The 22010-nt window shown below is 44.9% G+C and overlaps 1 long non-coding RNA gene across 1 annotated transcript; it reads right to left on the bottom strand.

The window, feature by feature from the left end:
* Nucleotides 1-7784: 7784 nt before the first annotated feature.
* LOC130294106 (uncharacterized) lies at nt 7785-19747 on the bottom strand. The gene is made up of 3 exons (XR_008848386.1): nt 19713-19747; nt 12538-12681; nt 7785-8164 (listed from the first exon to the last, which is right to left on the bottom strand). It is a non-coding gene; the product is annotated as an uncharacterized LOC130294106 (long non-coding RNA).
* Between the last annotated feature and the right edge of the window lie 2263 nt (nt 19748-22010).

Here is a 22010-nt window from a genome sequence, read left to right as displayed (position 1 = left end):
GCACAATTGCCACCATTGCCTCTTAAGAAAGCCACGGAGGCGGCGAAACATGTAGAGGCGGCAATAGTGTGAATTTTTAAGCGACACCAGAGTGATCCTCACAATAGATAGCCACTGCAGGGCTACCTAGTTATTTAAGAGGAGATTGCTCCCTCATAACGAATTTATTGTAATACCAGGATCACCTGGTTGTCAGTTTTAACCTATTTTTTCAGTTGGGATTTATTTTTTAACAATAACAAATAAAAGTTACATTTTAGGGGTAAGCAATAAGGGTTTCACACCCCAGGCCTTGGCCTTGGGGTTTAGTTATTTCATTGATAAACGGCCTCTTACTACCCCAGGGTAGTCTGTTCAGTTTAAAGGGGTACTCCGGCGCTAAGACATCTTATCCCCTATCCAAAGGATAGGGGATAAGATGCTTGATCGCGGGGGTCCCGCCGCTGGGGACCCCCCCCGTGATCTTGCACGCAGCACCCCGGTTACAATCAGTCCCCGGAGCATGTTCGCTCCGGTCTGATTACTGGCGATCATGGGGGCCGGAGCGTTGTGACGTCACGGCCTTGCCCCCGTGTGACATAATGCTCCGCCCCCTCAATGCAAGCCTATGGGAGGGGGCTGTCACGACAGCTGTCATGCCCCCTCCATAGGCTCGCATTGAGGGGCGGGGCGTGATGTCACACGGTGGCGGGGCCGTGATGTCACAATGCTCCGGCCCCCGTGATCGCCAGTAATCAGGCCCGGAGCAAACATGCTCCGGGGACAGATTGTAACCGGGGTGCTTCGTGCAAGATCACGGGGGTCCCCAGCAGCAGGACCCCTGCGATCAGGCATCGTATCCCCTATCCTTTGGATAGGGGATAAGATGTCTAAGCGCCGGAGTACCCCTTTAATGTATTTGCACCCTTCGAATAGGGGACATTCCCAATAGTGGACGTGGACACACCGTAACACTACCAATAAGGGACAAAACACTCCCAATAGGGGACAACCAGGCTTATGTGCCGGTTCTACCTTGTACCGAAGCCGCCGTCAGGGGGGTACAGCCAATACATCAGTAAGGGGCCTAGGCTCCAAGGGGGCCCTGGCCCCAGCTGCACCCCCCCCTGCGGCAGCCCCAGCACAGAAGCAGAAGACCACTGTTTAAACAGTACTCTCATGCTTCTGTACGTTTGCCGGCCACATCATTCGCCCATTGTCATCCTAAACCATTTGTTCCTTCATACACCTTGTTTGTCTCAAACAGTAATGAAAATTATAAGACACACACCTCCAGCCTAGCTTCAACTATATTTCAGCAGCACCCATAAGAAGGGCAGGTTATCTTCTACAATCCTCATTAATTCGAACAGGCATTGTGTAATGCTAAATTTCCCCTGTGGTGGCGCTGCTACAAGAAAATGATGTGATCATATTCTTGTCAGGGGACTCTTCTAATCTGTTTGTGGAAAGAAGGATTGGGCAGTTATACTTCAACGTGGCTGATCTTGTTTGTTCCCAAGGAACATAAGGCAGTGGTATGATTGCAGCTTACAGCAGAGCATATTTATGTTTAGAGGGATGGGTCAAAAGGAATAGTTTTTGGGCCTACAGCTGTGTAATGTGCATGGCCAGCTATGTTCCCACATTTGTGTTTGAGAACTGCAAAGTAAATGCATGAAAAACGAATGCATTTTATAAAGCAGTAGCTGGTATATCATGAGTTATCAATAATCTTTTTATGGGTGAAGAGAAGACACACGTTCAGGTTGCGTTGCAGTTTCCAGTACTGCAGTGTAATTCTTCCATTACTTACTACTGAAAACTGATGTGATGCAGTTACAAATTAGATTACAATGCAACACAATCTGATCGTGAACATGGGAACAAAGGCTTAAAGGGGTACTCCGGTGAAAAACTATTTTTTTTCAAATCAACTGGTTCCAGAAAGTTAAACAGATTTGTAAATCACTTCTTTTAAAAAATCCCAATCCTTCCAGGACTTATCAATTGCTGTATGCTCCAGAGGAAGTTGAGTAGTTCTTTTCAGTCTGACTACAGTGCTCTCTGCTGACACCTCTGTCCGTGTCAGGAACTGTCCAGAGCAGAAGCAAATCCCCATAGCAAACCTCTCCTGCTCTGGACAGTTCCTGATATTGACAGAGGTGGCAGCAGAGAGCACTGTGGTCAGACTGAAAAGAACAACTCAAGTTCCTGTGGAGCATACAGCAGCTGATAAGTACTGGAAGGATTAAGATTTTTTTTATCAAAGTAATTTACAAATCTGTTTAACTTTTTGGAACCAGTTAATTAAAAAAAAAAAAAAATTGCCATTAGCTGATATAGACGTAAGGTTCTGGGTGAAACCACACAACCAGGTTGTGTTGCTGTTACACTGAATTGTACTTGCATTGCAGTTGGCAGCGCTAAGATGGCGTAGATTTCATCTTTATTTATACCAGTTAATTGGTATAAATTATGGTACATTTGATGGGACACCATGGCCATGCCCCATTTAAGCCACACTATGCCTTCTTTTTCAAAAGAAGGGAGCTCAGTAAATCCATCAGAAAGTCGCAGATACATTGGTCCCTCAGGTTACAATATTAATCGGTTCCAGGACGACTATTGTATGTTGAAACCATTGTATGTTGATACCATAACTCTATGGAAACCTGGTAATTGGTTCTGAAGGCACCAAAATGTCTTCCAAAAGTAGGAAAAAGTGAGAATTAAAGTAAAATAAGTAGATAACTAATAGAGATAAAGCAATTCCATACATATAAAAGTAAGAAAGATCTGCTAGGAGCTGTAATCACTGTCTATGTAGAGGACAGGAGCTTCTTCAGGGTCCTGTACAGTACATGCAATGTCCTAAAAAAGTAATATGGAGCTGCCCTCACCTGGTGTCCAAAGGAGCAGCTAACCCTAGCCCAGGTAAAGAGTACAGAGCATGTAATACCTCCCTGTACTGTAAGGGAGGCTACCAAACACCAGTCAGTGCATACGCTTCAGTAATACAGGGATTTTACCAGTGAATGCCCATTCTGATTGGTCAGTTCTTCCAGCCAATGACATGTTTTGCAGATCTGTATTGTCTGTAGCATTGTATGTTGAGTCTGGTTTCAAGTTACAATGGTCCAGAAAAGACCAATGTATGTAGAAAATATTGCAAGTTGAGGGATCACTGTATGTGCAAAATTGGCAAACACTCTTATTTACACCAGAAAACTGGTGTAACTGCTTAATATATTTCCCTTTATATGTTTTTTTTTTTTTTATCAAGTCTATTTCCAACTTTGAATCACAAAGAAAGAACTAAGATCTAACACAGTGGTCTTCAAACTGTGGCCCTCCAGATGTTGCAAAACTACAATTCCCAGCATGCCCGGACAGCCGTTGGCTGTCCCGGCATGCTGGGAGTTGTAGTTTTGCAACATCTGGAGGGCCACAGTTTGAAGACCGCTGATCTAACCCTTCTATATCTCATATCTATCTTTTTACCTCCTATGGATCTATCTATCGTAACTCTCTATTTCTCTGGCTCTGGTATAGAAACCATTGTGACTGATTATATAAATAATTAAATTACATATTTCTGTAGGTCTAATCCATCGGCAACATCACATGATCTATACATGCAAAGAGAAAGTTCCTGCATTATTTCATATAAAGATTGTAGCGGTTCAGCATTTACTATATTCCAGACAGATGAAGGGAATAACTCTGATCATCTGGTGCCATTGGCGCTTATCAAGCGATGGGATATACCAGGCAGCAAATGAATAGTCAGTGTATGAAGTTGATTTGTGATGCTCTGGGCAATGTTGGTACTAGGAAACCTTGAGTCCTGGCATTCATATGGGTGTTACTTCGACACATGCCACCTACCTAAATATTGTAGTTGTGGGGTGTTCTTGCTATACAGTGGCCAGTGGACAACCAATAAATTGGCAATAGGGCTGTGGGCACCCAAGGTTCACTGATGTGTGTAGGGGGTGAAGGTTAGCTTGTCCATCCCGATCCCATAGAGGAGCTACTGAAGCACAAATTGCTGATCACGTTCTTGTTGGCGCTGATAGAAAGGTGTCAGGTCACAGTGGGCATCACAGCTTGCTAGTAATGGGGTTGTGTATCAACAGAAGGGTCAGATTGGTCATGCGCCGTCCACTGCCGATAGCACCTTGAATGGAGATGTAAGCATCAAAACTGGACCATGGAGCAATGGAGGAAAGTGCCTGGTCTGATAAATCATGTTTTCTTTTATATCAAATGGACGTCATGTCAGTCACTTACCTTAGAGATGGCATCGGGATACACTATAGGAAAATGGGTAGGGGAAGTGTGATGCGCAGTTTGATGCTGACGCGGGCAGTGTGATGCAGATGGGGCAGTGTGATGCTGATGGGAGGTGTGTGATGCGGACGGGGGCTGTGGGATGCTTATGGGGCAGTGTGATGCTGACAGGGGCAGTGTGATGCTGACGGGGGCAGTGTGATGCTGAATGGGGCAGTGTGATGCTTACGGGGGCAGTGTGATGCTGACGGGGGCAGTGTGATGCTGACGGGGGCAGTGTGATGCTGACGGGAGTTGTGTGATGCGGACGGGGGCAGTGTGATTCTGACTGGGGGCAGTGTGATGCTGACGGGGGCAGTGTGATGCTGACGGGGGCAGTGTGATGCTGACGGGGCAGTGTGATGCTGATGGGAGTTGTCTGATGCTGACAGAGGCAGTGTGATTCTGACTGGGGGCAGTGTGATGCTGACGGGGGCAGTGTGATGCTGACGGGGGCAGTGTGATGCTGACGGGGGCAGTGTGATGCTGACGGGGGCAGTGTGATGCTGATGGGGGCAGTGTGATGCTGACAGAGGCAGTGTGATTCTGACTGGGGGCAGTGTGATGCTGACGGGGCAGTGCGATGCTGACGTTGGCAGTGCGATGTTGACGGGGGCAGTGCGATGCTGACGGGGGCAGTGCAATGCTGACGGGGGCAGTGCAATGCTGACAGGGGGCAGTGCGATACTGACGGGGGCAGTGTGATTCTGACTAGGGGGACGGGTGATTCTGACTGGGGGCAGTGTGATTCTGACTGGGGGCAGTGTGATGCTGACAGCGGCAGTGTGATGCTAACGGGGGCAGTGTGATACTGACGGGGGCAGTGTCATACTGACCGGGGCAGTGTGATGCTGACGGGGGCAGTGTGATGCTGACGGGGGCAGTGTGATGCTGACGGGGGCAGTGTGATGCTGACGGGGGCAGTGTGATGCTGACTGGGGGCAGTGTGATGCTGACTGGGGGCAGTGAGATGCTGACGGGGGCAGTGCGATGCTGACGGGGCAGTGCGATACTGGCGGGGGCAGTGTGATACTGACGGGGGCAGTGTGATGCTGACAGGGGCAGTGGGATGCTGACGGGGGCAGTGCGATGCTGACGGGGGCAGTGCGATGCTGACGGGGGCAGTGCGATACTAACGGGGGCAGTGCAATGCTGACGGGGGGCAGTGCAATGCTGACGGGGGGCAGTGCGATACTGACGGGGGCAGTGTGATGCACTGGGAAATGTTCTTCTTAGAACAGACCAAGCCCACCTCCATGGCAGTGATATTCCCTAATGACAGTGTCCACTCAACAGGATAGTGGCCCAGCTACAAAAATTGCCCAAGAACGGTTGGAGGAACATGACAAAGAGTTCAAGGTGTTGACTTGGCCTCCAAATCCAATCGAGCTTCAGTGATATGTGGTGGAAGAACAAGTCTGGTCCATAGAGGCCGCATCCTACAACTTAGGCTAAGTATCTACTTGTTTTTTTTTTTTTAAATGCCAAGAAAAACACCAATTCTGCTGCATGGCGTTTTTTCAGCCAAAAACGCTGTGGGCAGATGTTAGCTGTAAATCAATGAGAAATCGCAAAATAATTTTTCCACTTGGCGTTTTTCAGTTTGGCGTTTCTTTAATCCTTTTGGCGTTTTTTCAGCTCCTTGGCGGTTTTGCTAAATCACAGCCTGTTGAGCCACTGGCGTTTTTTTCCCTGAAATCGTGGTGTTTTTCTCCCATAGAAGTCCATGGGAGTAAAAAAACGCCAAGAAAAATGCCATGTGGATTTTAACTTTGGCGTTTTTTCAGGCGTTTTTTTATTCTCTTTTGGACTGTAGCGATCCAAAAAAGTGACGGAGATACCTTTTTTAATAAAATTTTGTAGGGTACCATAAAAAAGAATAATGAAAAAGATACAGTAGTGATGGAAAAAATTGTATTCAACAAAACTTATCTTTTTTATAACAAAATTTTTGTTAATTTTTAAACAGGGATCAATTTATCTGGGCGGGCAGGGCACTAAAAATATAGCAGACAATAAAAAAATGTGCTCCATGTTGGGAGTAGCAGTACCTGCAGTTAAGGAAAGATCACAGCAGGTGTCACTCCCAACATTCGCTGTGATCGTCCTTTCTATTGCAGAGATGCAGAGCGGCTCTATACAGCGCTCACATCTCTGCTCTGTACTCCGGCCAGTGTTGTGAATAGAACATCACTCATTCATATTTCCCTCAGAACTGTGATTGGCTACAACCATCCGGCCAATCTGGGCATAAAATATGAATGAGTGATGTTCTATTCACATCACTGGCCGGAGTATAGTGCAGAGATGCGAGCGCTGAATAGAGCCGCATCTCTGCTATATTATGGACGATCGCATCGGGCGATATGTCTATTAGTACAGGTACTACTACTCCCATCATGGAACAGACTGTTCCATGCTGGAAGTAGTAGTACCACCTAAAAAAAAATCAAAAAAGCGAGGGAAAAAAAAGTGAAACACACACAGTTTATTAAAGATTTATTAAAATGTCATTATAAAAATATAAATTTCGTTAAATAAAATTTTTTTCCATCACTACTGCATCCTTTTTATTTATTTTTTTTGGGTACCCAACAAATTTTGGGTACCAAAAAAAAAAAAAAAACGCCAAAGGGGCCACAAATGCAATTTCCACACAAATGAAAAAATGCCAGAAAAAACGCCAGACGCACCTATTTCAGGCCGTTTTTTCTTGCGTTTTTTTCAAACCAAAAAACGCAGGACAAAAAAACAAATAGAAACTTAGCCTTACAGAACCTAAAGGACCTGCTGATAACAAGTCCAGTCCAAGCTGAGTCCATGCGTCAACAGGTTAGAGAGGTTTTGGAGAATCTACACAAAGGTGGCTTTATGACTGATCGGCGCATATTCCTGTGGAAGCAGTAATAATAATAATTACATATGAGCAATAATTATATTAGGGAATTGTTACTTCCCCTATTTACTATGTAAAGTGGTTTGACTGGTTCCTGGCCTATTCCGCCCTTGTCTATGGAAATAACATTGGAGCCTGTACTGGTGCAGTGACTGTGGGGCCCGATTAACATTCTGGGATTTCCACCATCTAAGTTACATGATAGTGCTGTGTAAGAAAATGTAAGTGATAACAAAAGTAATAATGTTTCCCCCGGTGCTGCCTGACATGCTTTCTTATTAACTGCAATGGAAAAGGTTATGAAGATTACAGGGGAATGTGTAGGGGACCGCAGTGCAGTTTAAATAGGGTAATGTTCTTTAAATCTCAGTAGAGCAGACTAACCTAAAAAGTATTGGATTAATAGTAAAAAACTAAAGGTCAAGATCTGCAGTGTAAGCTTAGAGAGGGCAAATGGTTGTAGATTGATGCACAAACTATGTATAACTCGCTCTGAACATGCTGTAATTTAGGATTTTCCTAGTATATTGACGGAAAATATAGATTTTATAAAGACAGGAGGCGAGTATCAATTGCATATTCTTTCTTTAATATGCCCAATAGCAGAAAAAACAAATGTAACATGAATGTAAAATGGAAGAAAAAAGATGCAGGTCACCTAGCAACCTGACCGCACCCCTTCCAACATCTCCACCAATCCCATCCGGGCTTGCTCCATAAAAGACAGTGTTGCCTCCGCCTCCTCCTCTTTCTTGATGCCGAAAAACCCCGGACTGTAACCATCATTCAAACGAAGCCGAGAACCGAAGTCGTCTCCGAACAGTGAAGACACAACTACACATCACTTGTTCCAACTTGACCGCGATCTCCAAAAGAACATCGGATCATTCAACCGAAGAAACTGAAGGTGATGACCCACATCGCGCAGGTCCGCCAGACAATCCTCTCAGTATCCTAGAAAAGAAAAAACACACACCATAACAGGGAGGGCACAAAACATCGGGTGGGATGATACTCGCCTCCTGTCTTTATAAAATCTATATTTTCCGTCAATATACTAGGAAAATCCTAAATTTTATGGCAGACAGGAGGCTCGTATCAATTGCAAGTTCAAAGCAAGAAATAATATAAAACATGGCAAACATTATAGTACTGACATAGCTATATGAGATTCAGGTCTAAAATAATAATTGCGGAAAGTCTCCTCCGAAGACCAATCCGCCGCTTTCAAAATATCAGACAAAGAACCTCCTGCCTGAGCTACTTTAGTAGCCATGGCCCCCCTGGTAGAATGTGCCCGAAATAGAGACACATCCACTCCTGCCATAGCCATCGTCAGTTTCACCCAACGCGCCAGAGTCGGGGAAGAAACCGGAAAATATGGTGCACAAAATGAAATCAACAACTGAGAGAAACGCGGAGAACGAAATGACGCCGTTCTAATCTCATATTCCTTCAAACACCGCACTACACATAGTTTGGGGTGAGAAGGAAACAGCGGATAGAACACAGTGCGCAAATTCGTCTTAGTACGCCTAGTAATAGAAAAATTCACCCCATGAGGGGTAAACTGCCTCCTGGATACGTCTAAAGCGCGTACATCAGAAACACGCTTAATAGACACCAGGCACAACAGCATAGTCATTTTATATGACAGTAGCTTGAGTGACAACGAACCGTTATCCTCCCAAGAGGAAAACATTCGAAGCACCATCGACACATCCCACGTGGCTAAATAACGTGGAGTCGGAGGACGTTTAAACCTAATTCCCTTCAGAAGACGGCAAACCATTGGGTGTTGCCCCACCGGCACACCATCCATTGGGATGTGTTGTGCTGATATCGCAGACCTATAGACATTAATGGTTCTATAAGCCTTCCCAGCATCGAACGCTTCCGACAAAAAATTTAACACTCCGTACACAGGGGCTTGAACGGGATCCATTTGCCGTTGTGAGCACCAATGAACCCATAGTCCCCAGGCCGATCGGTAAGCCGATCTGGTACCCGGAGCCCAAGCCTCGCACATGAGGTCTCTAGTTGACCGTGATAATCGTCTATCAACTCCTGGCGACCCGAAATCAGCCAGGCCACTAAAGGCAACTGACCCGACAAAACCAGTGGATGCAATTCCCCTGATGGATTGCGAAGCAATTCGGGGAACAGGGGACAAATCCTCGGACAATCTATGGTCATCCCCAATATCTGAGGAAACCACGATTGGGTCGGCCACCATGGAGTGATCAACACCAACGTCGCCCTCTGTGCTTCCGCATGCCATAATACTCTGGGTATCATGGCAAACGGCGGAAACGCATACAGCGTGTCCCGAGGCCAAACCTGTCGGAACGCATCCGTCGCCAGCGCCTCCGGATCTGGCCTCCAACTGAAGAACCTGGGAACCCGGTAGTTGAGTCGGGACGCAAATAAATCCAGACTCAAAGGACCCCATAATTCCCGGAGGGCACGAAAAACTGTGAGATGCAGTGTCCAATCGCTGCCATCCACCAAATGCCTGGAGTTCCAATCCGCCACAGAGTTGGACACTCCTGGCAGATACTCTGCTTGAAGAACTATATTCCTCCCCAGGCAAAACAGCCAGAGTTTCTTCGCAATGTCCGTCAACCTCTGGGATTTCGTGCCCCCTAAACGGTTGACGTACTGCACCGCTGTGATGCTGTCCATGCGTAACAATACGCAACAATCTGCCCTGTGAGACACAAAGCTTTTGAGAGCAAATGAACCCGCGAGTAGTTCCAAGCAGTTGATGTGCAACTGAGATTCTGCTGGGGACCATTTGCCCCCTGTAGCCGAGGACCCGCACCGGGCACCCCATCCGCTCATGCTGGCGTCCGATTCCAAGATAATGTCCGGTTTGGAATTGAAGATCGTTCTTCCATTCCAGTCCTGGACGTGTCGGAGCCACCATAACAGTTCCTCGCGAGCTTCCTGTGACAGTGGAACCTGATCTGCGTACGTCAGGCCACCCGCCAAGTGACTGATCTTCAGTCTCTGCAGCGCCCTGTAATGTAGGGGAGCCGGAAAAATCGCTTGAACTGAGGAGGACAACAGGCCCACAATGCGGGCCACCGCCCGAAGAGACACCAATTGTTTGCGGAGCAACAATCTGATCTCCCTGCGCAGCACCACAAGTTTCTTGTTCGGCAAGCTCAAAGTTGCCGATCGGGTATCCACTTGAAACCCCAGAAACTCCATGATTTGTGCTGGTCTGAACACCGACTTCTTTTCGTTGACCAGGAATCCCAGCTCTGTAAGAAGAGTGATTGTCCACTCTACATGTAACAGGGTCTGATGCATTGACCTGGCCATAATGAATATATCGTCTAGATATATGATCAGTCGGACCCCCCGGCTTCTTAACGCCGACACCACCGGTCTCATGAGCTTGGTGAAGCACCAAGGGGCCGACGACAGACCGAACGGAAGGCAGGTAAACGCCCATTTCTGACCTTCCCACAGAAATTGGAGAAAGTGTCGGGAAGAAGGATGGACTGGTACCGTAAGGTACGCGTCCTTCAAATCTATCTTCGCCAACCAATCGTTCTGGAGCAACAGGTCCCTTAGGAGATCAATGCCCTCCATTTTGAAATGGCGATACAAAACGCACTCGTTTAAGCCTTTCAGGTTTATAACTGGTCTGTATCCTCCATCCTTCTTTTTTACGAGAAAAATGTTGCTGAGGAAACCCGGGTCGTCCATCGTTACCGGACGAATAGCGTTTTTGGCATAGAGATCTGTGATCTCCGTGCGAATTAAGGCTCTGTCTGAGTTTGAGAAAACAATGCGTCTTGGTCGACGTGTTTGAAGCAGGGGTGTTACGAATTCTATAACATATCCCCTCACCGTCTGCAGAACCCACGGGTCTGATGTAATCAGGGTCCAAGCGTGGGAAAAATATCTCAGTCTGCCCCCCACAGGAACATTCATTAACGGCATGTCGCTTCGACCTACCTGTGGATCTTCCTCTAGGGAAACCTCGAGAACCTCCTCGAGCCCTCCAGGGCCGACCTCTGGATGGAAAGAAAGGAGTAGCGGGAACTGTGGCGGCGACCGCCTGCACCTGTGGCCTCTCTTGTACATAATGTACTGGACCCCTATTGTGGGGTCTGAAATAGGATCCTCGGCCGGAAGGGCGACCCCTACCCCTTCCAACCTTCCCGAAAACCTTTGCGGATTTCTTTAAAGAGGATTGTGCCTTATCCAGGCTAGAAAAGAGACCCACAAATTTATTAATGTTCTTGATGAGCGAATCTCCGAAGAGAAGGCCCTCCGCAGATGGGCCTGGTTCCTCTGTCGCAAGATGGGTCAACTGAGGATCCAATCTCATCAAGACAGAGCGGCGTCTCTCAGATGACATGGCCGTGTTGGCATTACCAAGCAGGCATGTGGCTCTGAGAGCCCAACCTCTCAGTACTTCCGCGTCCACTTGCGTACCCGCGGCCACCGCCTGTTCCGCCATGTTCAGGATCTTTGTTAACGGACCTAATAAATCAAGCAGTTTATCCTGCACCGATTTGAAGGACCTATCCAACCCCTTACTAGGGTTTTTGCCCGATTTCAGCAGGTATTTTACCAAGATCGGGTCGAGCTCTGGGGTCACCGCCACCTTATTGGCGACCGAAGGACAGGGACACTCAGACCTGAGCTTGTTCCTGTTACCCCTGTCCAGGGGTTTTCTCAACCATGCCTCAATGTATTTAGCGACCTGAGGAATCGGTGTCCATTCACCTGACCGCGGATGCTTGATAGCCTCCGGGTCGAAGAAGGGGACTCCCTGAGAGTCCAAAACGGCATTGACGGAAACGTCTTCAGTGTGAGAAGAACCAGAGGGTTGAACCTCATCCCCATCACAACCGTCATCCTCCCCGCTATCAAAAACGGAATGTTCAGAATCATCTGAAACAGTTTCGGACTCTGAATCCGACCTATCCACATAGGAATCAGGCTTAATCCGCTTAGCGGATCGTTTAACCCGGTTAGTATCAACTTCCTCCCGGGCGGAGGGTCTTTTGCCCGTAAACGGGTTGCTGCCCTCAGGCAAAGGGTCAGCTGCAAGAGATTGGCCACCTCCCAATGGGATTGGCAACATAGCAGAGGTCGCTGCGTCGGTACAATGGTGACTCTTCCGGGCCGACTTCCCGGGTCTCAATGAGCCAGAAGGGTGAGTCTGCTCTGAGGGACCTGCCAGCACTAAAGCTGGTAGGATAGACGCGTCTTGGCGCGATTGAGATATGGCCATAGATACAGATCGGGTAATGGTATCATTAACCGTTGTCATAGCGGCTGCAAGGGCAGTATGTACCGACCTGTGGACCAGTTGCTGAATTTGCTCAGCGGACATGCGATCCTGGTCATGCGAGCCGTTGGGGCCCTCCCCCATGGTCAAATCCAGTTTCCTGTCTGTCATAGTAGCTAGTGAACGTAGGGAAAACTACAGCAAAAACTCGGGGCTGTGGAGACAAAATATATATATGTATAGAATAAATATAAACTTTAATATGGTATAGAGAATAGAAGCATAAATATATACACATTAGTAAAATATACACATATATATGTACACATAAATATATATATATATATATATATATATAAATATGTATATCTCCCTATATATTCATGTGGCGTGATGCAGGCCACAAGTAAAGAAGAGGGGAATCTGTGTAGATGCCTATTCAGGAGAGGGAAGGGGGGGGGGGGCGCAGAAACTAAATGTGACCAGCGGAATGCAGGAGACCAGAGTGAGGGAAATCACAAGTCCTCCGGTCCCCTGCGAATCCAGCACCTATACCGATCTGCAGCAGGGGAAAAAGGAAGGAGACAAACCGACGCGAGCGCCGCACTCTAGGGGTGGGGTGGGCGTGGCGTTCGTCCGCCCGAGATCTCGCTATATCAGCCGCGCTCCTGAGAAGTGGAAGCGCGCGCTGGTAGCGGAGAAGAGGGGCGGCGCAACAACTGGAGAAGAAGGTGACGTCACCGGAGATGGCGGCCGCTCGCCAGAGAGTGGAAACAGTAGAACAGGACTAGTAATGGGGACAAACAGTGAAGCGGGGCAGCGCCCCGAATTACCAGGTAAACGAAACAGGGGGTGCGGGCGTATGCAGTATCTACGCCAGCACCCAGAAGAAAAATATATATATATATATATAGAATGGAATAAAGAAAAAATACAGAAACAACAGGTAATGGGAATAAGGGAGTGGGGATAAGACTCCCAGATGTTCCCAAGAAAAAATTATATATAGAAAATAGCGAACAATGAATAAACTTAATATACAGTTAGCACAATGGTACTTATCTGTCTATTGAGCAGAAAGAAAGAGGAGGAGGCGGAGGCAACACTGTCTTTTATGGAGCAAGCCCGGATGGGATTGGTGGAGATGTTGGAAGGGGTGCGGTCAGGTTGCTAGGTGACCTGCATCTTTTTTCTTCCATTTTACATTCATGTTACATTTGTTTTTTCTGCTATTGGGCATATTAAAGAAAGAATATGCAATTGATACGAGCCTCCTGTCTGCCATAAAATTGAAAGTTTTATAAGAAAAATAATTTAAATTAAAAAGATTGACATTAAAGGGAAAATTTAGGCATTAAGGCTAGGATTCCACTGAGGTTTTTGTCTTGCGTTTTTTAAGGCTTAAAAAACACCAGAAAACCTGCCAGGAAAACTGCCACTGATTTTCCCTGCGTTTTGGCATTTTTTTCTGGCATTTTTGCCTTTGAGCGGAAATTGCATGTTTGGCCCCTTTGGAGTTTTTAAAAAAATTTGTTGGGTACCAAAAAAAATTTAAAAGGATGGAGTAAGGATGGAAAAAATTTATTTAATGAAATTTTTCTTTTCTATAACAAAATTTTAATTCATTTATAAACAGGGATCAATGTATGTGGGGGGGGGGGGGCAGGGAACTAACAATGTAGCAAATGTAGAAAGGGGCCATTTAAATGTAAAAATACTATATTTTTTTTAATTAATTTTGTTAACATTTTTATTATTAATGTCTTTTAATAATATGTTTAATAAAGTGTGTGTTTTTCACTTTTTTTCTTTATTTTGTAAATTTTTTAGGTAGTACTACTACTCCTCCCAGCATGGAACACACTGTTCCATAATAGGAGCAGTAGTACCTGTACTAATAGACAGTTCGCCCTGGGTGTCACTCCTGACACCCGATGTGATCGTCCTTTAAATTGCAGAGATGCGGAGCGTCTCTATACAGCACTCGCATCTCTGCTCTGTACTCCGGCCAGTGATGTGAATAGAACATCACTCATTCATATTTTGTGCCCAGAGTAGAGATTGGCCGGATGGTGGCAGCCAATCACAGCTCTCACAGGGAAATATGAATATGAGTGATGGGAATTCTATTCATATCACTGGCCGGAGTATAGTGCAGAGATGCAGGCGCTGTATAGAGCTGCTCTACATCTCTGCAATAGATAGGACGATCGTCAGGAGTGACACCCGCTGTGATCTGTCCTTAACCGCAGGTACTACTACTCCCAACATGGAGCACACTCTTCTCCATCATGGGAGCTGTAGCGCCTGCATTAATAGACACATCGCAGCGACTCACTTTTGACACCTGTTGCGATCTGTCTATTAATGCAGGAACTACAGCTCCCAGCATGGAGCAGAATGTGCTCTATGGTGGAGCATTAGTACCTGCAGTTAAGGAAAGATTACAGCAGGTGTCACTCCTGACACCCGCTGTGATCCTCCTGTAAAATGTATAGATGCGGACGGCCGCTCTTCTATGGTCCCCTGCACTGACGTATATATACACCTATTCATATTTCCCACAGAGAGTTGTGATTGTCTGGAACCATCTGGCCAATCACAGCTCTCTGCCGGAAATATGAATAGGTGTATATATTTATATCACTGGCCGGAGTACAGAGCAGAGATGTGAGCGCTGTATAGAGCTGCTCCACATCTCTGCAATAGATAGGACGATCGCATCGGGTGTCAGACGTGATACCCGCTGTGATCTGTCCTTAACTGCAGGTACTACTACTCCCAACATGGAGCACATTCTGTTCCATGTTGGGAGCTGTAGTACCTGCAGTTAAGGAAAGATCACAGCGGATGTCACTTCTGACACCCGCTGTGATCCTCCTGTATAATGTATAGATGCGGACGGCTGCTCTTCTATTGTCCCCTGCACTGACATATATATATATATATATATATATATATATATATATATATATATACACACCTATTCATATTTCCCACAGAGAGTTGTGATTGGCTGGAACCATCTGGCCAATCACAGCTCTCTGCCGGAAATATGAATAGGCTGTGCAGGGGACCATAGAAGAGCGGCCGCTGCATCTATACTTTATACAGAAGGATCGCAATGGAACCCGGGGTGATCTGTCAATTAGTACAGGTACTACTACTCCCATCATGGAACAGTGTGTTACATGCTGGGAGTAGTAGTATTACCTAAAAAAAATGTAAAAATAGTTAAAAACACACACACACACTTTATTCAACACATTATTAAAATACATTATTAATAAAAAGGTTAACAAAATGAATTATAACAAATATATTATTTTTACATTTAAATGGTCCCTTTCTAAATTTTTATTATTGTCGGCTACATTTTTAGTTCCCTGCCTGCCCACATAAATTGATCTCTGTTTAAAAATGAATCAAAATTTTGTTATACAAAAGTTTAATTTTGTTAAATACAGTTTTTTCCATCAATAATGTATCTTTTTTATTATTATTTTTTTAATGGTACCCTACGAAATTTTATTAAAAAGGGTATCTCCATAACTTTTTTGGATCGCTAAAGTCCAAAAAATAAATAAAAACTGCCAGCAAAAATGCCAAAGTTAAAACCCACATGACAAGATTTTCCCTAAAAAAAAATGCCAAAGTCTCAACAAGAGTTTTTTTTTTTTATACTGCCAAGGAGCCAAAAATAGCTGAAAAAACCCTAAGGATTAAAAAAAATGCCAAACTGAAAAACGCCAAGTGGATCTGGCATTTTGCAGTTTACTCTTGACTTGCAGCTAACATCTGTCCGCTGCGTTTTTTTCACAGAAAAAATGTTGTGCCGCAAAATGGGTGTTTTTTTGGCATTCTTGCATGAAAAACCTCAGTGGAATCCTAGACTAATAAATCATTTTTCATTAGTATATTTAGGCCAAGTACCTTTCCTGTCCAGGAATCCAATCCTAGAGCTCTTAAAGAAGATGTCCAGAGAAACAATATTTATCCCCTATCCACAAGATAGGGGATGTGTTTGATTGGCTGGGGGTCTGACCGCTTGACCCCCTGCGAACTCCCTTACAACTAAAAGACAAAGTTTTTAATAACCGATTAAACCGTTTATTTTTATATGCCATGCCCTCTTGTATGGAGTGTATGTGATAAAACCTGGACTAGTTGGCAGCTTCACATCTGCGTTACCACTGTCCGCCTGACCGATCTATGCCTGCTGCATCTCTTACAGGTCTGTACAGCGGTATAATAACTAATTGGTTATAATGTGGCTGCAAATGCATAAGAACTAGTATTTATCCCTGGAGGCCAGAATGCAAAAAAGTGTATTTCTGTAATGTGATACAGCTGCAAAAATAAAGTATTTTTAAGCAAGAAAATATAGAGCTGAATGATGAATTGAACTTTCAGCATATCCAGAGGGTGATTTCTGTTCCTTATTTTAGTGCCGTCTTTTTTGAATATGTTTAAAGGGGTAGTGCAGGGAACTGAACTTTTTTGACACTTACTCCCTACCCACAACATAGGGAATAAGTGTTTGATCACTAGTGTTGCTCGCGAATATTCGCAATGCGAATTTTATTCGCGAATATCGCATATTTGCAAATTCGCGAACATTCGCGAATATAGCACTATATATTCGTAATTACGAATATTCGTATTTTTTTTTTCTTCACAGTACACATCACAGTGATCATCCCTCTCTGCTTCCAGCTTGTGTGGTGTAAAGAAGGCTCTAATACTACTGTGTGAGACTGGTGTGCAAATTTTCGCATATACGAAAATTTGCATATACTAATTTCGCATATGCGAATTTTCACGTATGCGAAAATAAAACGAGAATATTACGAATATGCTAATATTCGCGAATATATGACGAATATTCGTCCATATATTCGCGAATATTCGCAAATTCGAATATGGCCTATGCCGCTCAACACTATTGATCACAGGTGGTCCGTTCGCTGGGACCCCCCGCGATCTCCTGCACGGGGCCCCAGCTACTTACGTGTCCTCAGAACAGAGCACCCCCCCACGTTCCTGGACAAACGCAAGTGAGGGCCTACTCAGCCAATCACCGGCCACAGTGATGTCCCGCCTCAGCCACTCACTTGCGTTCGTTCACGAAGGTGTGGGCTGGAGTGTGTCGAGGACGCATAAGTAGCCAGGGTCCCATACAGAAGATTGCAGGGGGGTCCCAGCAGTCAGGCCCCCCACGATCGGACACTAATCCCCTATCCTGTGGTTAGGGGATAAGTGTCTGATAAGTTCAGTTCCCTGAACTACCCCTTTAAAAGGGTTGTCTGGCCCCAAGAAACTTTTCAGCTGTATTTTCTGCATACACTGTTGGATAGCTCTTATGGCATAAAGGCAAACTGTACCTTTTCTGGAGCTGATGGTGGTTGCCAAACCTAGAAATACACATTCTTTTTCACAGCCAAGTGTCAAGAAGGCAGAGCTGAGCTGCCTAAGTGTCACATCCTACCATGCCTCACCTCTCAGCTCCTCCTTGACTGATGTGCAGAGCCCAGTATGTCATTCAGGGAGGGGCTGGCAGGTGAGAGGGAGTAAAGAGGTGTGTTAGGCTGTGACAAAGGGGTGAAAGCTATTTTTTTTTTTTTAATCGACTGGTGCCAGAAGGTTAAACAGATTTGTAAATCACTTCTGTTTAAAAATGTTAAAGGGGTTATCTCCACCATAAGGTGATTTTAGTACGTACCTGGCAGACAGTAATGGACATGCTTAGGAAGGATCTGCGCTTGTCTTGGGGCTAAATGGCTATGTTGTGAGATTACCATAACACTGTGGCTAGCTTTTTGTGAACTGGTATTTCCTGTCTGAGTTTTTCTTTTTTGATTACAAATCCCACAATTTCATTGTCCTCCCTCCCACACATCAGCCACCCCACCCATTGAAACATAAATGAGCTGCATTCATCAAAAGACCTGTGATTTTCAATCAGGGTGCCTACAGCTGTTGCATTAGTTGCAGGTTGATCCCTCCACCCTTGAAGCAGACAGGCTCCCTGTCATCAGCTGACTAGTGAGTCAGGTCTTGGCCGCATTGCAACCTGGGAAAAATCTGAGACAACAGTTATTTTGTATGCTGATAAAAATAAATATTGGGGTGAAAATCACATAAGAATTGTGAGAAACCGTCACACACAGGTACAGACACTATATTATGAACTACACTAACTTTACACCCCCTGTAGCATAGTCAAATAAAAAAAAATCCTGGAATACCCCTTTAATCCTTCCACTACTTATGAGCTGCTGTATATTACAGTGCTCCACAGGAAGTTCTTTTCTTTTTGAATTTCTTTTCAGTCAGTCTGACCACAGTGCTCTCTGCTGACACCTCTGTCTATGTCAGGAACTGTCCAGAGCAGGAAAGGTTTGCTATGGGGATTTGCTCCTGCTCTGGACAGTTCCTGACATGGACAGAGGTGTCAGCAGAGAGCACTGTGGTCAGACTGACTGAAAAGAAATTAAAAAGAAAATAACTTCCTGTAGAGCATACAGCAGCTGGTAAGTACTGGAAGAATTAATATTTTAAAATAGAAGTTATTTACAAATCTGTTTAACTTTCTGGCACCTGTTGATTAAAAAATAAATAAATAGTTTTCCACTGGAGTACACCTTTAAGTAGTTCGGCTCATCCTCCTTGACAATTGGTTGAAAAATCAAAAGTTTGGGAACCACCTCTAAGCTTTCTGGCCAGCAGCAGCAAGGGATCAGGGCAGGTGAGTATAACTTCAGTTTTATTTTTAAAACATGTGTGGTAGCCCTTGGGGGGTGTATGGTAGTGGTGATATGGTAACGGTATATGAGGGGTTAATATTAACCCTGTCACTCGTGACGCCAGGGTGAGGGCTGGTATTATTGAGGTATAGCTTCGGCCTATCGCCGCGCTTCACAGAAACGACAGGCGTATGCAGATAATGACTGAAGGTCCACACTGGAGTTAAACTTGAACTGAAGTAAACTTTACTCTTGAACTTGTGGTACATTCAGAATACAGTAACAGTCTCTGTAGTTACACTTGTTTAGACTTCAATGACTGACAGTTGCTGTGGACCTTGCGTCTTTTGCAGGTTAATAGAATCAAGGTAATTGGTGCGTGGATACGTCCGGATTTAGGGGTAGATTAGGTCCGGTAGTCCCGCAGAGTGTTTGGGGATTGATACACTCTATAACTATAATTGTTCAGCCGTTGCCGCAAGGCTCAGGCCTAACTCACTGCGATTACTGCTGTACAGGTCTTCTCTCATCAAGAGCACAGGAGTAAGAGAGCTAAAATGGCTGCCGCGTCCCTTATATGGACAGGGGGTGGAGCCTAATTTGATAGGTCCAAGGTCAGCTGTCACTCACCGTCACACAGGCTTCTGGGTGATCATCTGACTTCCTATACACATAATAATACCAAAACAAGGCTAGAAATACCAAAGTGAGGCCTGGAACACATCCAGAGTGAGGCATGGAACGCATCACATGACCCGAAGGCCCTGCGACGCCATAGAAACAAGTAATGAACCATTTATTGACATATATTATGCTATTTACATTAACCTATGCATAAATTACTAATTATATACTAGAATAGAGGTGACTAGGGGTAGACTGGATTAATAGGAATCCCTACGTCCTAGGGACTCTGGCTATGGGGACCCATAAATAAACAAGTACCGTATAGAATGCGGTACTGGGACACCACACGTGTTTAAGCACATCACTAAAACGTTTTTAGGGCCAGACAACCCACAAAAAATTTGTTTATTGCTGCGGTTTTTACCAGCAAATTTGCACAGGCAAAATCAGCGGAATACAGTAAAAAAATTCGGTGGATTTGCTGTAGATTTGTGGTTTAATCTGCAAGATGTTTTGCAGAAGAAACTGTGGATTGACTTGTATGTCCTCTGCTGTACTGTGGGGACAAAAATAAACATCATCCAGTAATACAATCTTTTTCCACTAGGGGTTCCACCTACACAAAAGAATATTCAATGTGGTGAGAGAGTCCGGGTTCAGCTGAGGACAAAGCTTTCTTAACCAATCTCTCTATCGGTAAGTACCCCCTGATATAAATTTGGAACTTACTTTTTTTTCTGCAAATGTTTTTTTTCTTGAAATTTAAGACCCTACTTTTAACAACCTATTTGTTTTATACTATGATAAATGCAAATTCAGGGTCTTTATTAAACAGTACCATTTGTTAGAATGTTTTCTAAAATAATCAGGCTGAAATCTATACATTACCTTTTATGTAAAGCAGTGGCATCCAAACTGCGGCCCTCCAGCTGTTACAAAACTACAACTCCCAGCATGCCTGGACAACCAACGGCTGTCTAGGCATGCTGGTAGTTGTAGTTTTGTAGCATGCTGGCTGGAATACCCCTTTAAAGTGTATGGTTTTTAAACCATTCTAATTTAGTTAGGTCAGTTAATTGTTGGGATTTCATTGCTGTTATTGATCTTCCCCCATGCTGCACAGCTATTTCTCATTCTATCCATTTCAGCGCCCAGAGCTGAGCTGTCTGCCAGTAACACACACACACATACACAAATACAAGACTTCCTACCTTAGTTGCCTAGCCAATCACAGCACAGCATAGTCCTTACTTCTATGCCATGACATAGTGCTGGTAAAGTGCACCGAATAGGCTGACTCTGTGTTGGGGGATGATTTACAGTACAGTACTATAGATAGCATGTGGGGGGAGTTGGGAAGGGCGCTAATGATGCACTGGGTTTACAAGGTGCTTTTTGAGCAAAAAAAGCAAGAAGCAGTAGCAGCAATAAAATGGTTTCACTAGATGATGCTGAAAAGCTAAATGGAGGAAGAGGGGGAGATAAACCTACAGCTCGGTGGACATACAGCAGTAGGTACACTACTATTCACAGCTGAGCTACACTTTATATGGCTGGTGAGAGATGTGCAGAAACACTAGTTTTCCTTCATGGATTATCAGCAGATTGGTTGAATGTGCAGTTACTCAGCCCAAACTTTCTCAAGTTCTCTTTCTTTCTTTCGCCTTCACACAGTACATGTCTAAACCCCACAGCCCTGTGTTTTGCCTTGCTGTGTCTGTTACTAGAGACAAGAATCCCCTGACAACACACAGTGGACAGCTGATTTCACGGGAGGGAGACACCTATTGGCCAAGACTTCAGTAATTTTTGGTAACTGAAATTATATACAAATATGTTAAGAATCACATAGTCAAATGGAGAGAAGTTGTTCAAAATGACAGTGCACATTTAACAAAAAGGGTGGATTGTGTAGTCAAGGTCTCTGGGTTTTGGTATTTTAAAGCAAATTAGTATAGAGAATAGGCACATACTGTGCTTGTAATAAATACTCTTTATTTTTTTCACTAGCTGAGTACCCAGCGCTGCCCATTTTTTCCTACCTAATCCCTGGGGGGAAGGAAAGGCAACAAAGGAGGAAGCTTTTGTCCTCATATCCTGTCCTCAAATCCTGACCCCATATCCCCCTCCTCATATCCCAACCCCAAATCCACTCCTCATATCCTGACTT

Source organism: Hyla sarda, chromosome 10 (genome assembly GCF_029499605.1).
Source record: "Hyla sarda isolate aHylSar1 chromosome 10, aHylSar1.hap1, whole genome shotgun sequence".
NCBI classification, from domain to species: Eukaryota; Metazoa; Chordata; class Amphibia; order Anura; family Hylidae; genus Hyla; species Hyla sarda.
The sequence above is the reverse complement of the archived record's forward strand: the minus strand, read 5'-3'. Positions and strand labels throughout refer to the sequence as shown.